This window comes from Benincasa hispida, chromosome 11, assembly GCF_027475165.1.
Source record: "Benincasa hispida cultivar pf3 chromosome 11, pf3_genome.v1.1, whole genome shotgun sequence".
In the NCBI taxonomy this organism is placed as follows: Eukaryota; Viridiplantae; Streptophyta; class Magnoliopsida; order Cucurbitales; family Cucurbitaceae; genus Benincasa; species Benincasa hispida.
The window spans coordinates 10,759,606-10,776,823 of NC_143488.1; the positions used below are offsets into that span (position 1 = coordinate 10,759,606).

Genomic DNA, 17,218 nt, shown 5'->3' on the forward strand with positions numbered 1-17,218 from the left:
TTAAACTAATGGTCTTTAAGACCTAGAAAAAATTGTTTTTTATTCAAATAAATTTGATTTAAAAAGAACTCCTTAAAAGAAAAACATACATGTGTTTGGCAACTCTTTATTAAAAGTATTTTTATATACAAGTTTGTTTAGTAAAGTATTTTTATTAATATTTTCCAAAGGTGGCCGATGGCGAACGAAGTTTGGCTAGAGTCAGTGGTCAGAAGTTCTTTGGCAGGGGTCACTGGAAGTGGCTGTCGCGGTCGAAGTTGATCGACAATGGTCATTGGAGGTGGTGGTCGAAGTTGGTCGATTGCGGTCGCCGGAGGTGGCAATTGAAGTTGACCGACATCAGTCGAAGTTTAGCTGAAGTCGATGGCTGAAAGTTCACCTACAGGGTCGCTAGAAGTTGAGACCAGAGGTGGCCGGTAGCGGTCATCGAAGGTGTTGGTCGAAGTTGGCCGACAGAGATCACTAGAGGTGGTGTTTGGAAATTAAGCAGCAAACTTTCTAAATTAAATAATAAAAAAAAAGTGTAGCCCATGTGATAAGGAGCTGACCAACCAAGAGGAAAATGAGGCTCAACAAACTCAAACCAACTCAAAAGAAGAGGAAAATGAAGCTTACCAAACTCAAACTAGCTCAAGTGAAGCTCATATTGCAAATCCATGATAAAATTTTCCAAGTCAATCCAATATGTGACAATCATTATGCCTCAAGGATTAATGACAAAAGCTAGAGCTAGAAGACTTCAAGATGGATTAAAATGCTTGCTTCCAAGCTAAATTTCCAGCCCATCATGAAGAGTTGCAACCCTTGAGGCTCTAAGAGTCACTTGGACATCTAAAAGTCATAATGATTCTGGAAATTCATATTCATATGGATATTTAATGCTTGATGTATTAATTTATTTCAATACATTTATGAAGATTCATATATGTAGTTGAAGATTTTTTGTTGAACATAGTCAATTAGGCGAAAGGTTGTGTCATTTCATGTTGTCTTTTCAATTAGTATAAATAACTATGTACTTTTGTCATTTGAACAAGACTTTGAATTTGAATGAAATTTTTTTAGTTTATTCTCTTGAGCTTTATGCTTTTTCTTTGTATTCTTATGTTTAGAATGAATGTTTTAGGACTTTCAGTCTAGTTTAATTAATTAGATAGTGGAAAGTTCGAAATCTTGAAGTTAGGAATAAGTTCTCATTTCTTTTTTATCATCACTTAATCTTCCAAGCAAAAAACTATTTAGCTTTCTTGGGGTTACTTACCAATTAGTTAGTCGGAGTTATTCTTATTACTGTTGTTACCCAAAATAAAGAGAGTTCTTAAACTTGATTGAGGTAATTCCTTTTTGAATGAACCGTGAAGTCTGATACGGAAGCACAGATCATTCCCAATTTTGTTTTTCACAATAACTAAAATTGCAATACAAACAAATTATGCATATACACAGAATAATTTACAACATGCTTTAGAATAAGAGGAAAATAAGAAGGGTTAGAATTCGACTTACCCTTGAAGAAATAATTTGTCTTCATGAAAATCCTCCCAAAAGGTCACGATCACTTCGAAACACCGATCTTCCAAAAATCACAGCAAACCAAACGGACAACACCAAAAGGCAAGCCTCTGTATTCTCTGTAGGAGATGAGAATCACAAGAGGTGTGGGATCTATGTCCTTTTGAGAAGAGAGAGATAATTTGAGAGGAAGGAAATTTTCTTGGGAGAATTACGTTCCGTTGAAGAGAGATTTTTTTTTTTTTTTTTCCAGAGAGCTCTCTACTGTATTCTTTTGTGAAGAAGATGAAGAATGTAAAAACTGAACAACCCCTCTACCACGATCGTCTAACTGAGAGAAAATTAAAGGGAGGGAAGATGTAACTCCCTCTCTTTAATTTTGAAATTAAATTTAAATTAAATAATAATTATATGTATACACACACACACATATATATAACTAACTTATTATATGTATATATAACTATATGTTATATCAAATATAACACATAACCTATAGTTTTTATATTGTATCAAATACAATATAACCTATAGTTTTATTTCTCTCAATAATGCATGGTATTTAATATAAATCACATTTATTCTAAATTTAATTATATGAATCTCATCCATATAATTAGTATTTGAATCACATTAAAAAATTGAATTCCTCTTGAATAAACTTTATATTATAATGTATCAAAAATATTATATTAATTATATCATATATAATTAAGTTAAATCAAGTTAAATTAACTATATCACATATAATTAATTTCCTCAATTAATTTGAACAATTCAAATTAATCCAAAATTAATTCTCAATAATCCCTATTGAGTTATAGAGGAGACTTTATGAACTTGTAAAGTGAAGCTCTAATGGTACTCAAATAATTAATTAAACTTCTTTAATTAAATTATCCACATCCATTAACTCTCGGTCACTCCTTTAATTAAATTATCCAACATCTATTAACTCTCGGTCACTCATTTAAAGACCGACAGCTGCACTCTTCACACTACAGATATATTTCTGTGTCCATTAGATATAACTAGTCAACAGTGCAATGACCCTTCATAAATTGCTCGTAAGTACAACTGGGTCAAATTACATCTAACTTCTTAAGTACCATTGATTCCTCTAATGAATAATAAGTTATAGTCCAACTATAACCAAACCCCTCTCGGGTCAAGAAAAGATGTGGTGTCACATTGTTTAAGCCCCGGAATCAACCCTTAAGGGAAAAATTTATCTACTTATCCCGACATTAGGGAAGAAGTGATTTTTGTCTGGTGTAGCTATGTTCCCAGCTCCCCAATCAGACGAATCCCCAAAATGGTAGGCTTGAGTCAACAATCTAGCCACTTTCACCCATATAAATCAAAGGACCGTCTTCACAGGCAAGAGTTCACAACTCACTCAGGATTCAGGTCATGTCACATATGTTCATCCTGGTAAAATGTAAGTATCTACTATTAAAGGTGTTATATAAAGAAACTTTTCATTTCGTGGTCTGGTCTTATACAAACCCTTTTGTATAGAACACCCCTGATAACTTGTAGAAATATAAGTTATTCTGTCTCTTTTATCTAAAACAATTAGGAAAACGCGCTGAAAATGTGACAGTTTAAAGAAAAATTCATAAAGATGATAATATCATGCAATCACACTCACATAAAACTTATTTGCATACAAAAAGCTATAAATTATGCTTTGTTTGGTGCAGAAAGTTTGTTTATGCGATCACGTGGAAAGTCTTAACGCCAAAATGGAAATCGCATAGTTAACCAATTCAATGGATTCTTGTGATGGAAAGTGATGCGACACGGGCGACGGAAGTCAAATAAAAAAAATGGTTGGTAGTTGATAAGAAAGCTTCACAGAAGAACCAATGAACTTCTGACGCGCAGTTGGTGGTGCATCAGGGTATAACATTTAATGTACCTTATCAGCACAATCTAGTGAGAGAAAAAAAGCTGCTCCTGGATGCCTATAAATACTCCACAAGAATGCCATGCAAAAAAAGAAGGGAGGAGAGAGAGAACAAAGAGATTGAAAGAAACTTTGTCAAAATCCTTACTTCTCTTTCAAACCATTTGTGAACCTGAAGTGAGAGCTTAAGTTTTCCTTGAAAGCAGAAGAGGAGCATTGTCTTCAACACAATCTAAGCGAAGCAATCATTGAAAAGTGGGAGGAAGCAAGAGATTACATACTACGACTTGACCTTCTTTCTTTATTTTTCATTTATTTTAGTTGTAGTTGTATTGTGTAACGTTGAGAAACATCTTTTACCAATATGAATGCATATTTAGCTCATCATTTATACATCTTTGTTATTGTCATCATGAGCAACTAAAGCACCTATGGGTTGAGAAGCATTTAGCTAATATGAACTAAGTAAAAACATAAAGTTATGCGTTCAACTTATTTTAGTATGCTTATTGAATACTTGAACAAATTGAAAGATTATTCCGAGTAGATTAAACCTAGGTTTGGAAGAACTAAGGGTTTAGATTTCATAAAACAAGAAGAGAGCTCTTTTAGAAATAAAGAAATATCCCTTGCAATGAACACTCATCGCATGCATCTTAGAGATAGTGTACCAACCCAACTTTCCATTATACCCCTAGGTCTCTACTATATGCATGCATAAGCTTGTCAATAAATTTCTTGAAGAAAAAATTAATTAAAGAAATAAAACTTTTATTTCATTAAATAAAACTCAAATAATAAAAATTATGAAAATATTGTTCGGGGTACCCCTGACCAAAATTTAGAATAAATAACAATTTAACAAATTAACCAATGGATAATTGAAATGATCATGAATTTTACGATGGCTAGCCTTCTAAGTCAGATCCTATCAAATGTGACCTAAGTGCGGAAGTGATGACATATCCAAATGGCTGGGTCACAGATCTCTTATGTCGTTCGCCAGTTTATCCTTACTTTTACCTGAAAAATAGGAAATGAAAAGAATGAGTATATAGATATACCTAGAAAGCGGCCCACTACTAGGCCCATTGAGTGAACTATTAGACTCTCTATCGAGGCTAGAGGCACATCACGCATTGTAGGTATAGGCATAGGCATAGGCATAAGCTTGAGGGGCGAACTCGAAAGCACGCTTTCATAAGTAGTGACCCTGGAGGGCACAACCACAAGCATAATTGGTGATCCCAATGGAACACTATAGCATAGGTATAAGGTATGAACCCGAAGGCTCAAGTCATGCAAAGTGCGTAGCCCGGTAAAAAAGCTAACAACCATGATCAATCCAATATAATCATAAGCATACAGGCATAGTCTCAATTCATGCTTCAAATATTTCAAAACAATCTCTAAATCTATTCATCAATCAAACATAGAAAACGTTCACATAATATCATAATTCCCGTCACATAAACACAGTCTCCACAAACACACTCAACAGCCCACTGTGGCAAGTCATAGCAATTATATCGATCAACACATAACCATGTTATCAGTGCATTCACAAACTCAAATCAGTTTGGGTTCGGGCGCGAACCGGTAGTAAATCACTTACCTTGATTTTAAGCCCAAATATCAAGCAATTACACCTCCCTCTTGGCTATGAAATTCTTGAATCAAGGCCCCTAAACATAAAACATAAATAACTTTAATTTCAACTTTAAGGCTCAGTTCAAATACATAAATTACCAAAACGTAGTCCATCTACCCAAGACGTGGTTTACTCCAAAACACCATAAAATTCCACTAAGTACTCCAATATAAACATAAACAAGAACCAAATACTCATAATTCATTTATAACCCTTTTTCCAAACTCCACAAGTCGCAACACCTTAAAACTTATAAAAGAAAACGACCAAGAATTGCCCTTGGCACTACTGGACAGCACGCTTGTAGCTTCCAAAACTACCTTCAACCTTTCCAACATAGCGGATAGTTCAAATTAGACCAAACCAAAATGGACATTTTAAAACCCACATACAAAAAAAAAAAAAAAACCCAAATAAACCTTAAATCTCACCTAAAAATCCAAGAATCCGGCAAATGGGGTGCTGGACAGAAGGGACGTGTCGACAACGAGCTGAGGCACGACTGAAACGGCGTTAACGCACAACTGGAACCTTGGAGATGTGTGGGTTCTCCTGGCAGCGTGGGCGGCTCGTACGGTGATGACGCGAACGGTGAGGCAGTTGGCGGGGTCGAGCGGCGCGGCTGGTCCGGAGGAAGTCGACGATTGGGTTGGACGATGATGGTGCACTGGTCTTGGGTGCCTGGGTTGGACGGCGACGATCTTGGGTGGCTAGCGATGTGAAGGAGAAGGAGAGGAAAAATATTCCTTTTTTTTATTTTTATTTTTTTTTTATTGTTTTTTCTTTTGACCTGTATGCATACCAAGGAGATAAAGAGGCCTATTTTTTAAAAAAAAACTTTCCCTCTTCTAACCCTAATTCCCAAAATAACAAAACGATATTATATATATATATTTTGGGGTGTCATAGGTAGGATATTGTGGCTCTGTACACTGAAAGGTGTAGGTTATAATTTCGGGTGATCTACTTGAACACATGATTTATGATAGAGTTGACATTCAATAAATGGAAGCGATTAAGGATCTAAGCACTCTAACTACATCAATTTTAGATAATTACATTCTCTACTATCCCCAGGCCTTAGATTGAATTGTGGAACTCAAATTGAGAGGAAATGAGTGTTGGTTTTGAGAGCTTGAAGGGGGTGGAAAAATATGATTTTTCTTTATTTCAGTCTCAGAATTCAGTTTGCATGAGAGTCAAATTAATTTCTAAACATCAATTTATAATAGTCAATCATGCATATCAGATTTCTTAAGACAATGTCACTTCAAATTACATTGAATCAAAGTGGCATGAGATGTTATCCAATAGTGGAAATATATGGGATTTTCCCACTTTCAATTTTTTTTCTATTTTTATTATTGAAATTGGAATATTCTAAAATTAAATTATCAAAATCAAAATTTGATTAAATTAATTTGTAGTTTTGATTTTCAAAAATTCAAAAATCAATAATCCAATTTCACAAATTTTGAAATTCACAAATTCAAAATAAATTAAAAAGGATAATTAATTAAACCAATTTAATTAATTTAATATAGTATCAAATATTAAATTATTTAAAACACCTCATCAAATATTTAAATCATATTTAAATATTATCAACTCTCTAAAAACCATAATGTTTAATTCGTTAATTAAATATTAATTATATCAAATATAATAATCCAAACCCTAAATCGAGTTTGAACATTTCAAATTCTCTCAATATGCTATTCTAAGGTTTAATTCTTTTATGAGCTTTTATGAGCTAGTAGAGGGACCTAATGTACCTACAGATCATGAACTCCAATGGTTTGAGATTATTTGGCTAAACTCTTTAAACTGAATCAATCGATATTTGTTAACTACAAAGACATATCACTATAGCTTAGTATTTGCACTCTCTTCACTGTAAATATATTTCTATCCACTTGATAAATTATAATCAGTAAGTCAATCATTCACAGGTCGTTCGTATTTACAGCTAGGTCAAAAATATCGTTTTACCCCTATAATACATCTTGCTTCTTAAGTCTCCACTGATCCTCTAATGAACAATTGGTTTATGGTCCTACCAATAAACCGAATCTCTCTCAGCCACGAGAGGGTGGCGCCCCTTTATTCAAGTTCAGGACTTAGTACTTAAGGGAACAACCTAGCGGTATGAACCACTCTCACCTAACCCTAAACAGGAGTTCATAGGTAGCTCAGGATTAAGATCGAGTTACCTTAGGTCATCGAATTGAAATAGTCAATTTTAACAGTAAACAGTTGTTATAGAGAAAAATGATTATTCTGTGGTCCAGTCTTATGCAAACATCTTTTGCATAAGATGCCCCCACTCACATGTCTCTACATGAACGACTTTGGGATCACTTCGTTTATATCAATATACAAAGCGGGTCGCATCCACAGTGTCCTTAGGATAAGGTACCCAACCTTATCTATATATTTATAGACCTTTTTGGCTATATATTAAAACTTGATCCTCTTTTATGTCTCTACATAAAGTTTAAGTATTCAAGTTATAACCATGGGTTAGTTTATTAGATTTAGTAATGAATGCAATTCAATAACATCTTTAATAACATCTTTATTGAAAGAAATCTCAATAATATCTTTATTGTGAGTATAATATGTTTGAAGTTTACAAATTGCAAGTTTTAGGACATTTCCGACAATTTATGCATTTACTCAGGAATGTTAATGAATATTCTTCTCAACCCTACTTCTATCCATTTAAATTTAACACTTATTGCACATACTGTCTCACATAGATTGTATTGTCCATCGCATTTGTCATTTAACCAACCTTAGTGTTAGAATAGCATAAAACCAACTCATCACTCATTTAGTAAATTAGACGCGTCAAGATCGAAACAGTAGTTTTGAATGCACACTTACAAAGAAATCCTTGAGTTTGACCCTGGACTTCTGGACTCACCAGGACTCTAATTGTTACACTTGAGTTCGACTAGATAAAACAGTGCGTTATAAATCAACATTTTAGCATTCATTTCATCGCATAGTAAAAATGTATCAACCCTCGCTCACATGTCCCACATGAATGATCAAGATCAGATCATTTATAACACTTTACAACAATTATAACATCTACAATGCGAGTCGTATTCATAGTGTTACCAGGATAAGGTACCCAACCTTATCCATCTACTACAGACTGTTTAGGTTATCACTTAAACATGATCCACCTGTATGTCTTTACATACATGTTTAAGCTACAGAAGATAACTTTGGATGTTAGTTTACTGGTTTTGTAGGTTAATGCTACTAAATTTCGAATAAAATATCACATATTTTATTAAATAAATAAATCACATTACAATTACAAACTACAGAACCCACGAGATTTAGGACATCAATCCCAACAGCTTTATCATTTGGATCAGAGCTTTGGCTCTAAACAAATTATATCCTATTGGTTTTATTTTTTTATGTCATCTTTCTTTCTTTAATTTCATCTATTTCCATATTTCTTATAACTCTTCATCTTCTCATCTTTCTTGCTTCATACGTTATTTGTGTTTACTGCAAAAGAAAAAAAAAAAAAAAGAAGAAGAAGTGAAAAAAATAGCAAAAAAGGAAAAAAGTGACTTATCATCTTATTGTGACTTTTCATATTCTACGTCACTTGTTTTATGTATTTTTTTAAAAAATATCAAGCAAGTTTTTAAGCATTGTGATTATCTAAAAGGAGTTAAAAAATCATATCTACATCTTTTTTGTCATTTCCATCTTTTCATTGACACCTTTTGTCCATTCTTATATTTTTTGTGATCCTTTTGTCTTCATTTTTCTTTTAACTTCCTATAACTTATTTGCTTCTTAAAAATTCATTCCGTTACGTCACACTCGTGTTTCTAAATTGGAGATTTTTGTAACTTTCCACCTTCTAGCTAAATTGACATTGTTCTTGCATGATTCTCATAAGAATACTATAAGACTTGCTGAAGTTTGAGATATTTCTAGTCTTATGAGTAATTCTCTATATATATTGAATGCAAATACGAGTGACTTTTCATCTTCTTGAGAGTAATCACATTAGGGAGTGCTATTGAGGTCCATTTTTCTTTTACTTTGTTTTTCTTTTGCAAGATGGATAATCAAGATGACATTGAAGTTAACGAAGTATGTTTGAGAGAGGCACCATAAGGATTTATGGCGCGAATGATCCATACTATGGAATCATTGACTAGTTTTGATAGGTTGGAGACTGAGCATCGGGCAAGGGAAAGAATGTCGCCTCCTCCACCACAACTTGTGGTAATTCACCATAATGATGACCAATATGAGGGTGATGGTTCCAGGGTTAGACGATGACCAAGTTACATTACTTGGGGCGCTAAGAGGATGAGAAAGACGTGTTGAGCATTGAGTAATTAGAGGAAGAGGTCGAGGGAAAGGTTATCAAACTTCCAAAGGTGAGCTCAACGAGAAGCAGCTTTAGTTGATCGTACTATGGGTGGAATCAAATTTAAAATTCCAAAGTTTTTTTTTGGCAAAATTGATCTAGAGGAGTATAATAAATGGAGAAAGAGGTGGAGAATATGTTTCTTACCATAATTTTAGTGATGAGCAGGAGGTTAGATTTTGTGTTGTCAAATTTAAGGATTACACTCAAACTTGGTGGGACAAGTTAATGTCAAGAAGGAGAAGAAATCTTGAGGCACCAATTGATTCATGGTATGAATTCAAAGAGTTTATGAGGAAGTGCTTTGTTCCAAATCATTTCCAAAGAGATATGGCACAAAGGCTTCAAGCATTGAGGCAAGGTAACAAAAGTGTGGAAGACTATTACAAAGAGATGCACACTTTGATGGATCGACTTGATCTTGATGAAGACATGGAGACTCTCATGACATGATTTTTGAATGACCTCTACAAAGAGATCGTTGACAAGGTGATTTACAGTTGTACTTTTACATAGAGGAGATGTTGCATCTTGGCATCAAAATGGAAAAACAATTGAGTACCAAAAGAACAAGGTACACTTCTTTTAAATCTTCTTCTTCTTTCAACTCGTCATGAAAAAATGGAGAATATAAGTGATTTTAGAAGTAGAGATAAGTTTGTGAAAGAAAATTCAAAGAAAATGTGAGTTTTCTATGAAAGGGAAGGTTAAATTAGAAGAGCCTAAGGAGAGATAGAGATTTAAGTGATGGAAATGTCAAGGGTTAGGACATGTTAGTAGAGATTGTCCAAACAAAGGACAATGATCATCCATAATGGTGAGGTAGTGACTGAGGGAGAGGGAAGTGAAAATAAGGAGGATAAGGAAGAAATAGCGGAATAAGGAGAGACTAGTGATGGAAGTTATGAAGAACCAATTGTAGGAGATGTGTTTGTTACTAGAAGAGCTTTAAGTGCTTAAGATAAAGAAGATATAGTGAAGGAGCAAAGGGAAACATTGTTTCATACTCGATGCTATGTAAATGGAAAGGCTTGTTGTGTGATCATTGACGGTGAAAGTTGTACTAATGTTGTTAATACATTACTTGTCAAAAGATTGAGTTTGACCATGATACCACATCCTAGACTATACAAAATTCAGTGGTTGAACAACAGTGGGGAAGTGAGAGTCAATACACAATGTCTTGTGTCTTTTTCTATTGGAAGATACAATGATAGTATCTTATGTGATGTTGCACCTATGCATGTTGGAGAGATTTTATTGGGAAGGCCATGACAGTTTGATAGAAAAGCAATTCATGATGGCTATCTTAACTGCTACAACTTCATTAAAGATGGAAGAAAAACTATTTTTCTTCCTTTGTCAACCAGAGATGTGTATGATGAGCAATGCAAGTTAGAGAAAATGAGAGTGGAAGTTGAAAAAAATGAGAAAGAGGAAAAAAAAATACTTTGAGTGCCAAAATCAAAAGAGAAAAGAATTTGAAAGAGAAAGAGAAAATTCCTGATGAGAGTGAGAAAAATAATTGTGAAGAAAAAGAAAGGAGTAGAAAGAAAGAAAAACATCCCAACGAGAGAAAAGAAAGAACGGATAGTCAAATAGCTAGAAATAGTAAGGTTAGAAAAGCTTTGTTTTCTATAAAACTAAATTTTGTACTTTTGTGCAAAGGACCATGTTTTCTAACTAGTGACTAAAAAACTTCTTTGCCTAATGTTTTTCATAGATTGTTGGAGAAATTTAAGGACATTTATCCTGAAGATCTACCAAGTAGGTTAGCACCACTTAGGGGGATTGAACACTAAATTGACTTCCTTCCGAGAGCGACCATTCCAAATAGGCCAACTTATTGAGCTAACCCCACCGAGACAAAATAAATTCAAAAGCAAGTTGATGAGTTGCTTGCCAAAGGATATGTGAGAGAAAGTCTCAATATCACACCCTCTCCCGAGCTTAACCTTTTTACCTAAAAGAAAGTGTGAAGACAGCGAACATTACTCTTTTGTACTATTTGCTGTTCACTATCCTATTCTTACCAATCACATCTTGCCAAAAATGTTTTTGAAAGAAGTGATTTTATTTAGAATATTAATGTTCACACAAGATCATGGTTATAGACCATGTATAATCATATTTCAATTTCAAACCTAACCCCTAGGATGAAATGATTCCATTAATCATTTTGTCGATAGACTCTATCTTCTAGTGGCACTTCAGAACATCCTTCTTCTGCTACCTAGGGGGGAATAAAACATTTGGAAAATATGAGCTGGGAAAGCTCAGTGAGTGGTATGTTTTGTATGAAAATATGTTTTGTTTTTTAAATTTATTTTGGAAATCATTTGAACAGGCAGTCAATCACAGGATCATACTAAAGTATGAATGACCTCAGTCTGGTAATTGAGATGACATTGTCATGATCATATGTTTCTTCATAAATGAAATATGTCAACCAACCATAAATTCAAGGAAATAGTTCTAGTACCCAATACAACCTGCTGAATGTGCACATGTCAACAATTCCCGCTAATCATACCCGGGTACACTGACAATCCTAACTAGACGTCCACGAGATATGCTAACAAATTTCCTGGATACAGTTCTAGTTTCCAATAAAATACATGCATCCACACAATTTCATAAAATAGTCAAAGTATCAGAAAATCACAAGAAGAAAACATACTTTCCGATCACGCCACATATTTCCAAATTATACTTGTATACATACATACATACATACATACATACATACATACATACATACATACATACATAAATATATAGATATATAGATATATATATAGATATGTAGATATATAACGATATAAACATATAAATTCACAAAGACATAGAAAGTAAAACCACTCACAGTTCTCCAATCCGGTTTCTAAGTTCCTCGGTCTCCTAACTTTATCTGAATCTTAAAATTTTGGATGGAAAATAATAGCTGTGGGCACAGGGTCTTGTCTCCACAACACAGTTGGGTGCAAGGTAGGTTGGACAGCTTGATGTTGGGTGCAAGGCAGCTCCTACTCAACGCATAGATGATCCTCCTCAATGTAAGGATGGCTTCTTTAACGCATGGTCATTCCCAACTTTCTCCAATCACATACACCTTGAGTCTTTTTCAGAGGATTTTTGAGTTGTGGAATGAAATGAGATCCTCCGAGGGTATTTATAGGATTCGGTAAACTATCCTCGTTATCCTTTCCTACCCTCAATGCATGACACCGCTTCCTTTCATACAATCTAAGTGTCCTTCCAAAATTGAGCCACACATAGCTTTTGCCACCACCTACTTGCATTTAAGCATGTTGTGTCATCATTTATCATGTCCAATGTATGCCCCCCTTTGAAGTGGTCATCCCTCATTTTCCATGCTCAACTTTGCATCCTCGTCTTCCATTTCCTACTTAGATTAACCAAAACTTCACCCGATTGAGCCATGCTCCTCACCTTGCAATCCATCCATCAAGTCAATGCATAGGCACTTACCTTAGGCACATAGGTCCCTTCCCATGTTGGGTTGTATGTCCTAAAACTCATAATTTGTAATGTTAAACATATTCTATTATCAATAAAAATGGTATTGATGTTTATTTAATAAAACTGTTGTTGAATATGTAAATTGCACTGGTAAAGACTAAATCCAATAAACTAAAGATTCATGGCTATTATATGGATACTTGAACTTTATGTGGTGACATAAAGATGGATCAAGTTCGAATAAATAGCCAAAATAGTCTATAGTATATGAATAAGATTGGGTGCATTATTCTGGTAACACTATCAGATGCGACCCACTCTGTAGCTGTTACAATTTGTTGTAAAGTGCTACAAACAAAGTGATCCTAATTCGTTCATGTAGTGACATAAGGAGTGAGGGCGTCCTATGTAATGGTTTGCATAAGATCGGATAAAAAATAAGCCACACTTACTTTATAACGCTGTTTACTATTTGACACTAACTATTTCAAAGCGATGACCTAGGTCACTTAACCTTAATCCTAAGCTAACTATGAACTCTTGTTTATTCAAGATTATCCTTAGATTTACATGGGTGAGGGTTGGCTCAACAGCGTTGGCTCAATAAGCCTCCCATTCAGGGGTAAGATCTGGTAGATAGCTAGGGACATAAGGTGCAAGATGAAATTCACCCCTACCCGCTTTTAGGGATAGTAGAGAGGTTGTTCCCTTAAGTGTTGACTCTGGATCTTGAACAAGGGGCCTCACCCTCTTATTGGCCTGAAAGGGACTCGATTTAGTGATTGGATCACAAACCAATTGTTCATTAGAGGACCAGTGGGACTTAAGGAGCAAGACGTAATCTCGGAGGTAAAATAGCTTTTGACCCAGCCGTTATTATGAACAACTTGTGAAGGGTTAACTTACTAATCATTGTTATATCGAGTGAACACAATATATCTATAGTGAGGGAAGTGCAACTATTGGGCTTTAGAGGAGTGACCCGGTAGTTAACTAGTTTAGTCGGTTAATCTCGGATCGTTGGAGTTCATGATCTATAGGTCCATGAGGTCCTCCTACTAGCTCATATCAGATTAAACCTTAAAACAGGGTAACGAACGAATTTGAAGTGTTCGAATTTTATTTTTGGAGCAAAGCATTAAATATATACGATATATTTAACCTAATATTTAATTGTGAATTAAACATACAGAGAAAGAGAAAATAGAAGATATTTAAATAAGATTTAAATATCAAGATTATAAATACAAATTCATATTAATTAGGATTAATGTTGGATTTAATTTTAGATTAAATTAATTAAATTGTTTAATTAATTATTTATTATTAATTTAATTTTAAAATTAATTATTAGAATTAATTTTGAAATTAAACGGAATTGGTCAAAATTGCAATAGAAGTCAAAATTGTTGACTAGGTAAAAAATGCAATGAAAGTCAAAATGTTGACTTTTGACTTTGAAATTAAAAAAAGTCAAATTTGTTGACTTTGGACTTTGAAAGTTAAACTTTGACCTTTGACCAAATTTGTTCATAGCACGATGAATAGAGGAAGTAGTTCATAGTAAGTGGGTGAAGGATACGTGTCAATGTGTCCTGCGGTCTCTTCCGTTAGTTTGGACTGTGAGATTCTTATGTTATGTTTGTTGTCATTTTTTGAGCGGCATTAGCTAGTTGCTAACCATGGCTATCCCCTCGGAGGGTTGTAACATAGGATTTAGAACAACTCAAACTCCAGAAATGGATAAGATTTCTTAGATCGTTTCCCAACCTTGACTCTCCAATTCGATAGCATCATTGGGGTTACTAATCTCTGAGATCTGAAAATGAAGGGTTACACTTACAGAATTATTAAGTGTTAGTAGGTTCTTGATTGAAAACGATGGTTAAGCGACTATTGGAATATGAGTTATTCTGGAGATAGTATTTAGTCAAGAATGTTTTACTTTAGTGAAAGAGTATTTGACTGCCCCTCGGTAGCACTTATTCTGATTCTCTATAGTATCGTTGTAAATAAAATAATGAAATTTGGGTACATTATTACTTGGCTAAAAATTTGATTGGGTTTAAAAGCAATTCACTAATAGAATTTGTTTACTTTTTCATAATGACTAGCTCATTAATACAGTTATTAGCTTTTGATAAACTTACTGGGGACAATTATGCTACATGGAAATCGAATCTAAATATGATACTGGTGATAGATGATCTAAGGTTTGTTTCAACTGAGGAATATCCTCCAAACCCTGGTTCAAATGCAAATTGAACTGTTCGGGAAGCATATGAAAAGTGGCTAAAGGCAAATGAAAAAGCCCGAGCCCACATTCTTGCCAGCATATCTGATGTTTTGGCCAAGAAACACGATCGCATGCATACCGCTAAAGAGATTATGGAATCTTTGCGGAGGATGTTCGAACAATCGTCCTTCTCCCTTAGACATGATGCCATCAATTATGTTGCGGAGGATGTTCGAACAATCGTCCTTCTCCCTTAGACATGATGCCATCAATTATGTTTACAACTGTCATATGAAAGGAGTTTCTGTTAGAGAACATGTCTTGTACGTGATGGTCCATTTTAATATGGTAGAAGTAAACAGAACTGTCATAAATGAGAAAAGTTAGGTCAGTTTTATTTTAAAGTCTCTTCCGAAGAGCTTCCTATAGTTCCCCACCAATGCGATGATGAATAAAATAGAATACAACTTGACCACTCTTCTCATGAGCTACATGCTTTTCAGTCCTTCATGAAAACAAAGGAACAAGAAGTAGAGGTAAATGTTACCACTGCAGATAATAGAGGATTGTCCTTTAAGATAAATTTGACGCTACTTTTTCATCCAAGAATAAAAGTATTCTAGTGAAGAAGAGTAAAGGGAAAAAAAGGCTTCTACTAACCGCAAAGGCAAGGCCAAAGTTGCAGATAAAGGAAAATGTTTCTACTGCAGCGAAGATGGGCACTGGAAAAGAAACTGCCCAAAGTACCTTCAGAGAAGAGAGCGGAGAAAGCAAAACAAGGAAATTAGTTCTTGAAGATTGCTTGCCGAAGAAGAGATAATTTTCCAAGTTTTGAACATGAAAGATTATCTCAGCAAAATCAGGGAGTTTCTTAAGTTGTTATCCGGAGATAGATTCATTATATTAGATATGAAGGAAATCGAACTCGAGATTTCCATGAGCAGTGAAAATAAGATCATTTCAAATTACAATCATGAATAAACAATACAAATTACAGTCATAAAATAAAATATGCAGTTATGCAATTATTACAGAAATTACAGCATGAACAACTACAAATGAACAAGGAAAAAACTCTACAAACATTTGTAGACTCGTCTCCACGCTCCTTGCTGACGAACGCTTGAACTCAGAAACCTCGAATGCTCGAACAACACGATCACAACACTGCACGAACACTTCGCGCTCGTCCTCAGCGATTGCCTTGGTCACGAACTCTTCAGCAACACGAATGACCTTCACGGAACCTCGACGGTGTCGAGTTGAGTATGACACCACCAAGAAGGTTACCTTGGTATTCTCGGTGTGAGAATCCAAAGGGTGGGCTCTGTTTGGACTTGGAATGAGGCAGACGAAGAAGGAAAGAACAATCGTGTACACAATTGGGCAAGTGGGAGAAGACAGGAACCTATCGCATAGGTCGATGTCCAATCGTTTAGCTCATCGCATAGCTCAGTGTCTGTGGGAGAAGACAGAAACCTATCGCATAGGTCGATGTCCAATCGTTTAGCTCATCGCATAGCTCAGTGTCTGTCACCTACAGACACTACATGACCGTTTACTAAAAACACGCTGTCGCTTAGCAAATCCGTATTTTTTTTACAAGCGCTGTGAGTTTTATTTTTGCGAGAGAAAAAACTCAAAACTATTTTGCAATGTTTTTCAAAAACTTCCTAAAAATAGGAAAACAATTTTCCTTTTAACTCACGATTACCATGAATCAACAATAACCACCCACTCAATTGGTTATTAAAGAAAAAGAATTAATTATCCAATAATTAATATTATTATAAATATAAATGATAACCAACTTATCATACTATATTTATAACCTATAGTTTTAATATTTCATCTCATGAAACATATAAACCATAGTTCTTTTTCTATTCCATGGTACTTAATGTAAATCTCATTTACATCAATCCTCCACTAGATGTATCTCATACATCATACCAATTATATCATATATAATCAAAATACCTCTTGTCAATTTGAACATTTCAAATC

At 34.5% G+C, this 17,218-nt stretch overlaps 1 long non-coding RNA gene across 1 annotated transcript; it reads right to left on the reverse strand.

Annotated features, from left to right (window-relative positions):
- Window positions 1-4,178: 4,178 nt before the first annotated feature.
- Window positions 4,179-5,795, reverse strand: LOC120092029 (uncharacterized). The gene is made up of 3 exons (XR_005485885.2): window positions 5,507-5,795; window positions 5,040-5,109; window positions 4,179-4,447 (listed from the first exon to the last, which is right to left on the reverse strand). It is a non-coding gene; the product is annotated as an uncharacterized LOC120092029 (long non-coding RNA).
- Between the last annotated feature and the right edge of the window lie 11,423 nt (window positions 5,796-17,218).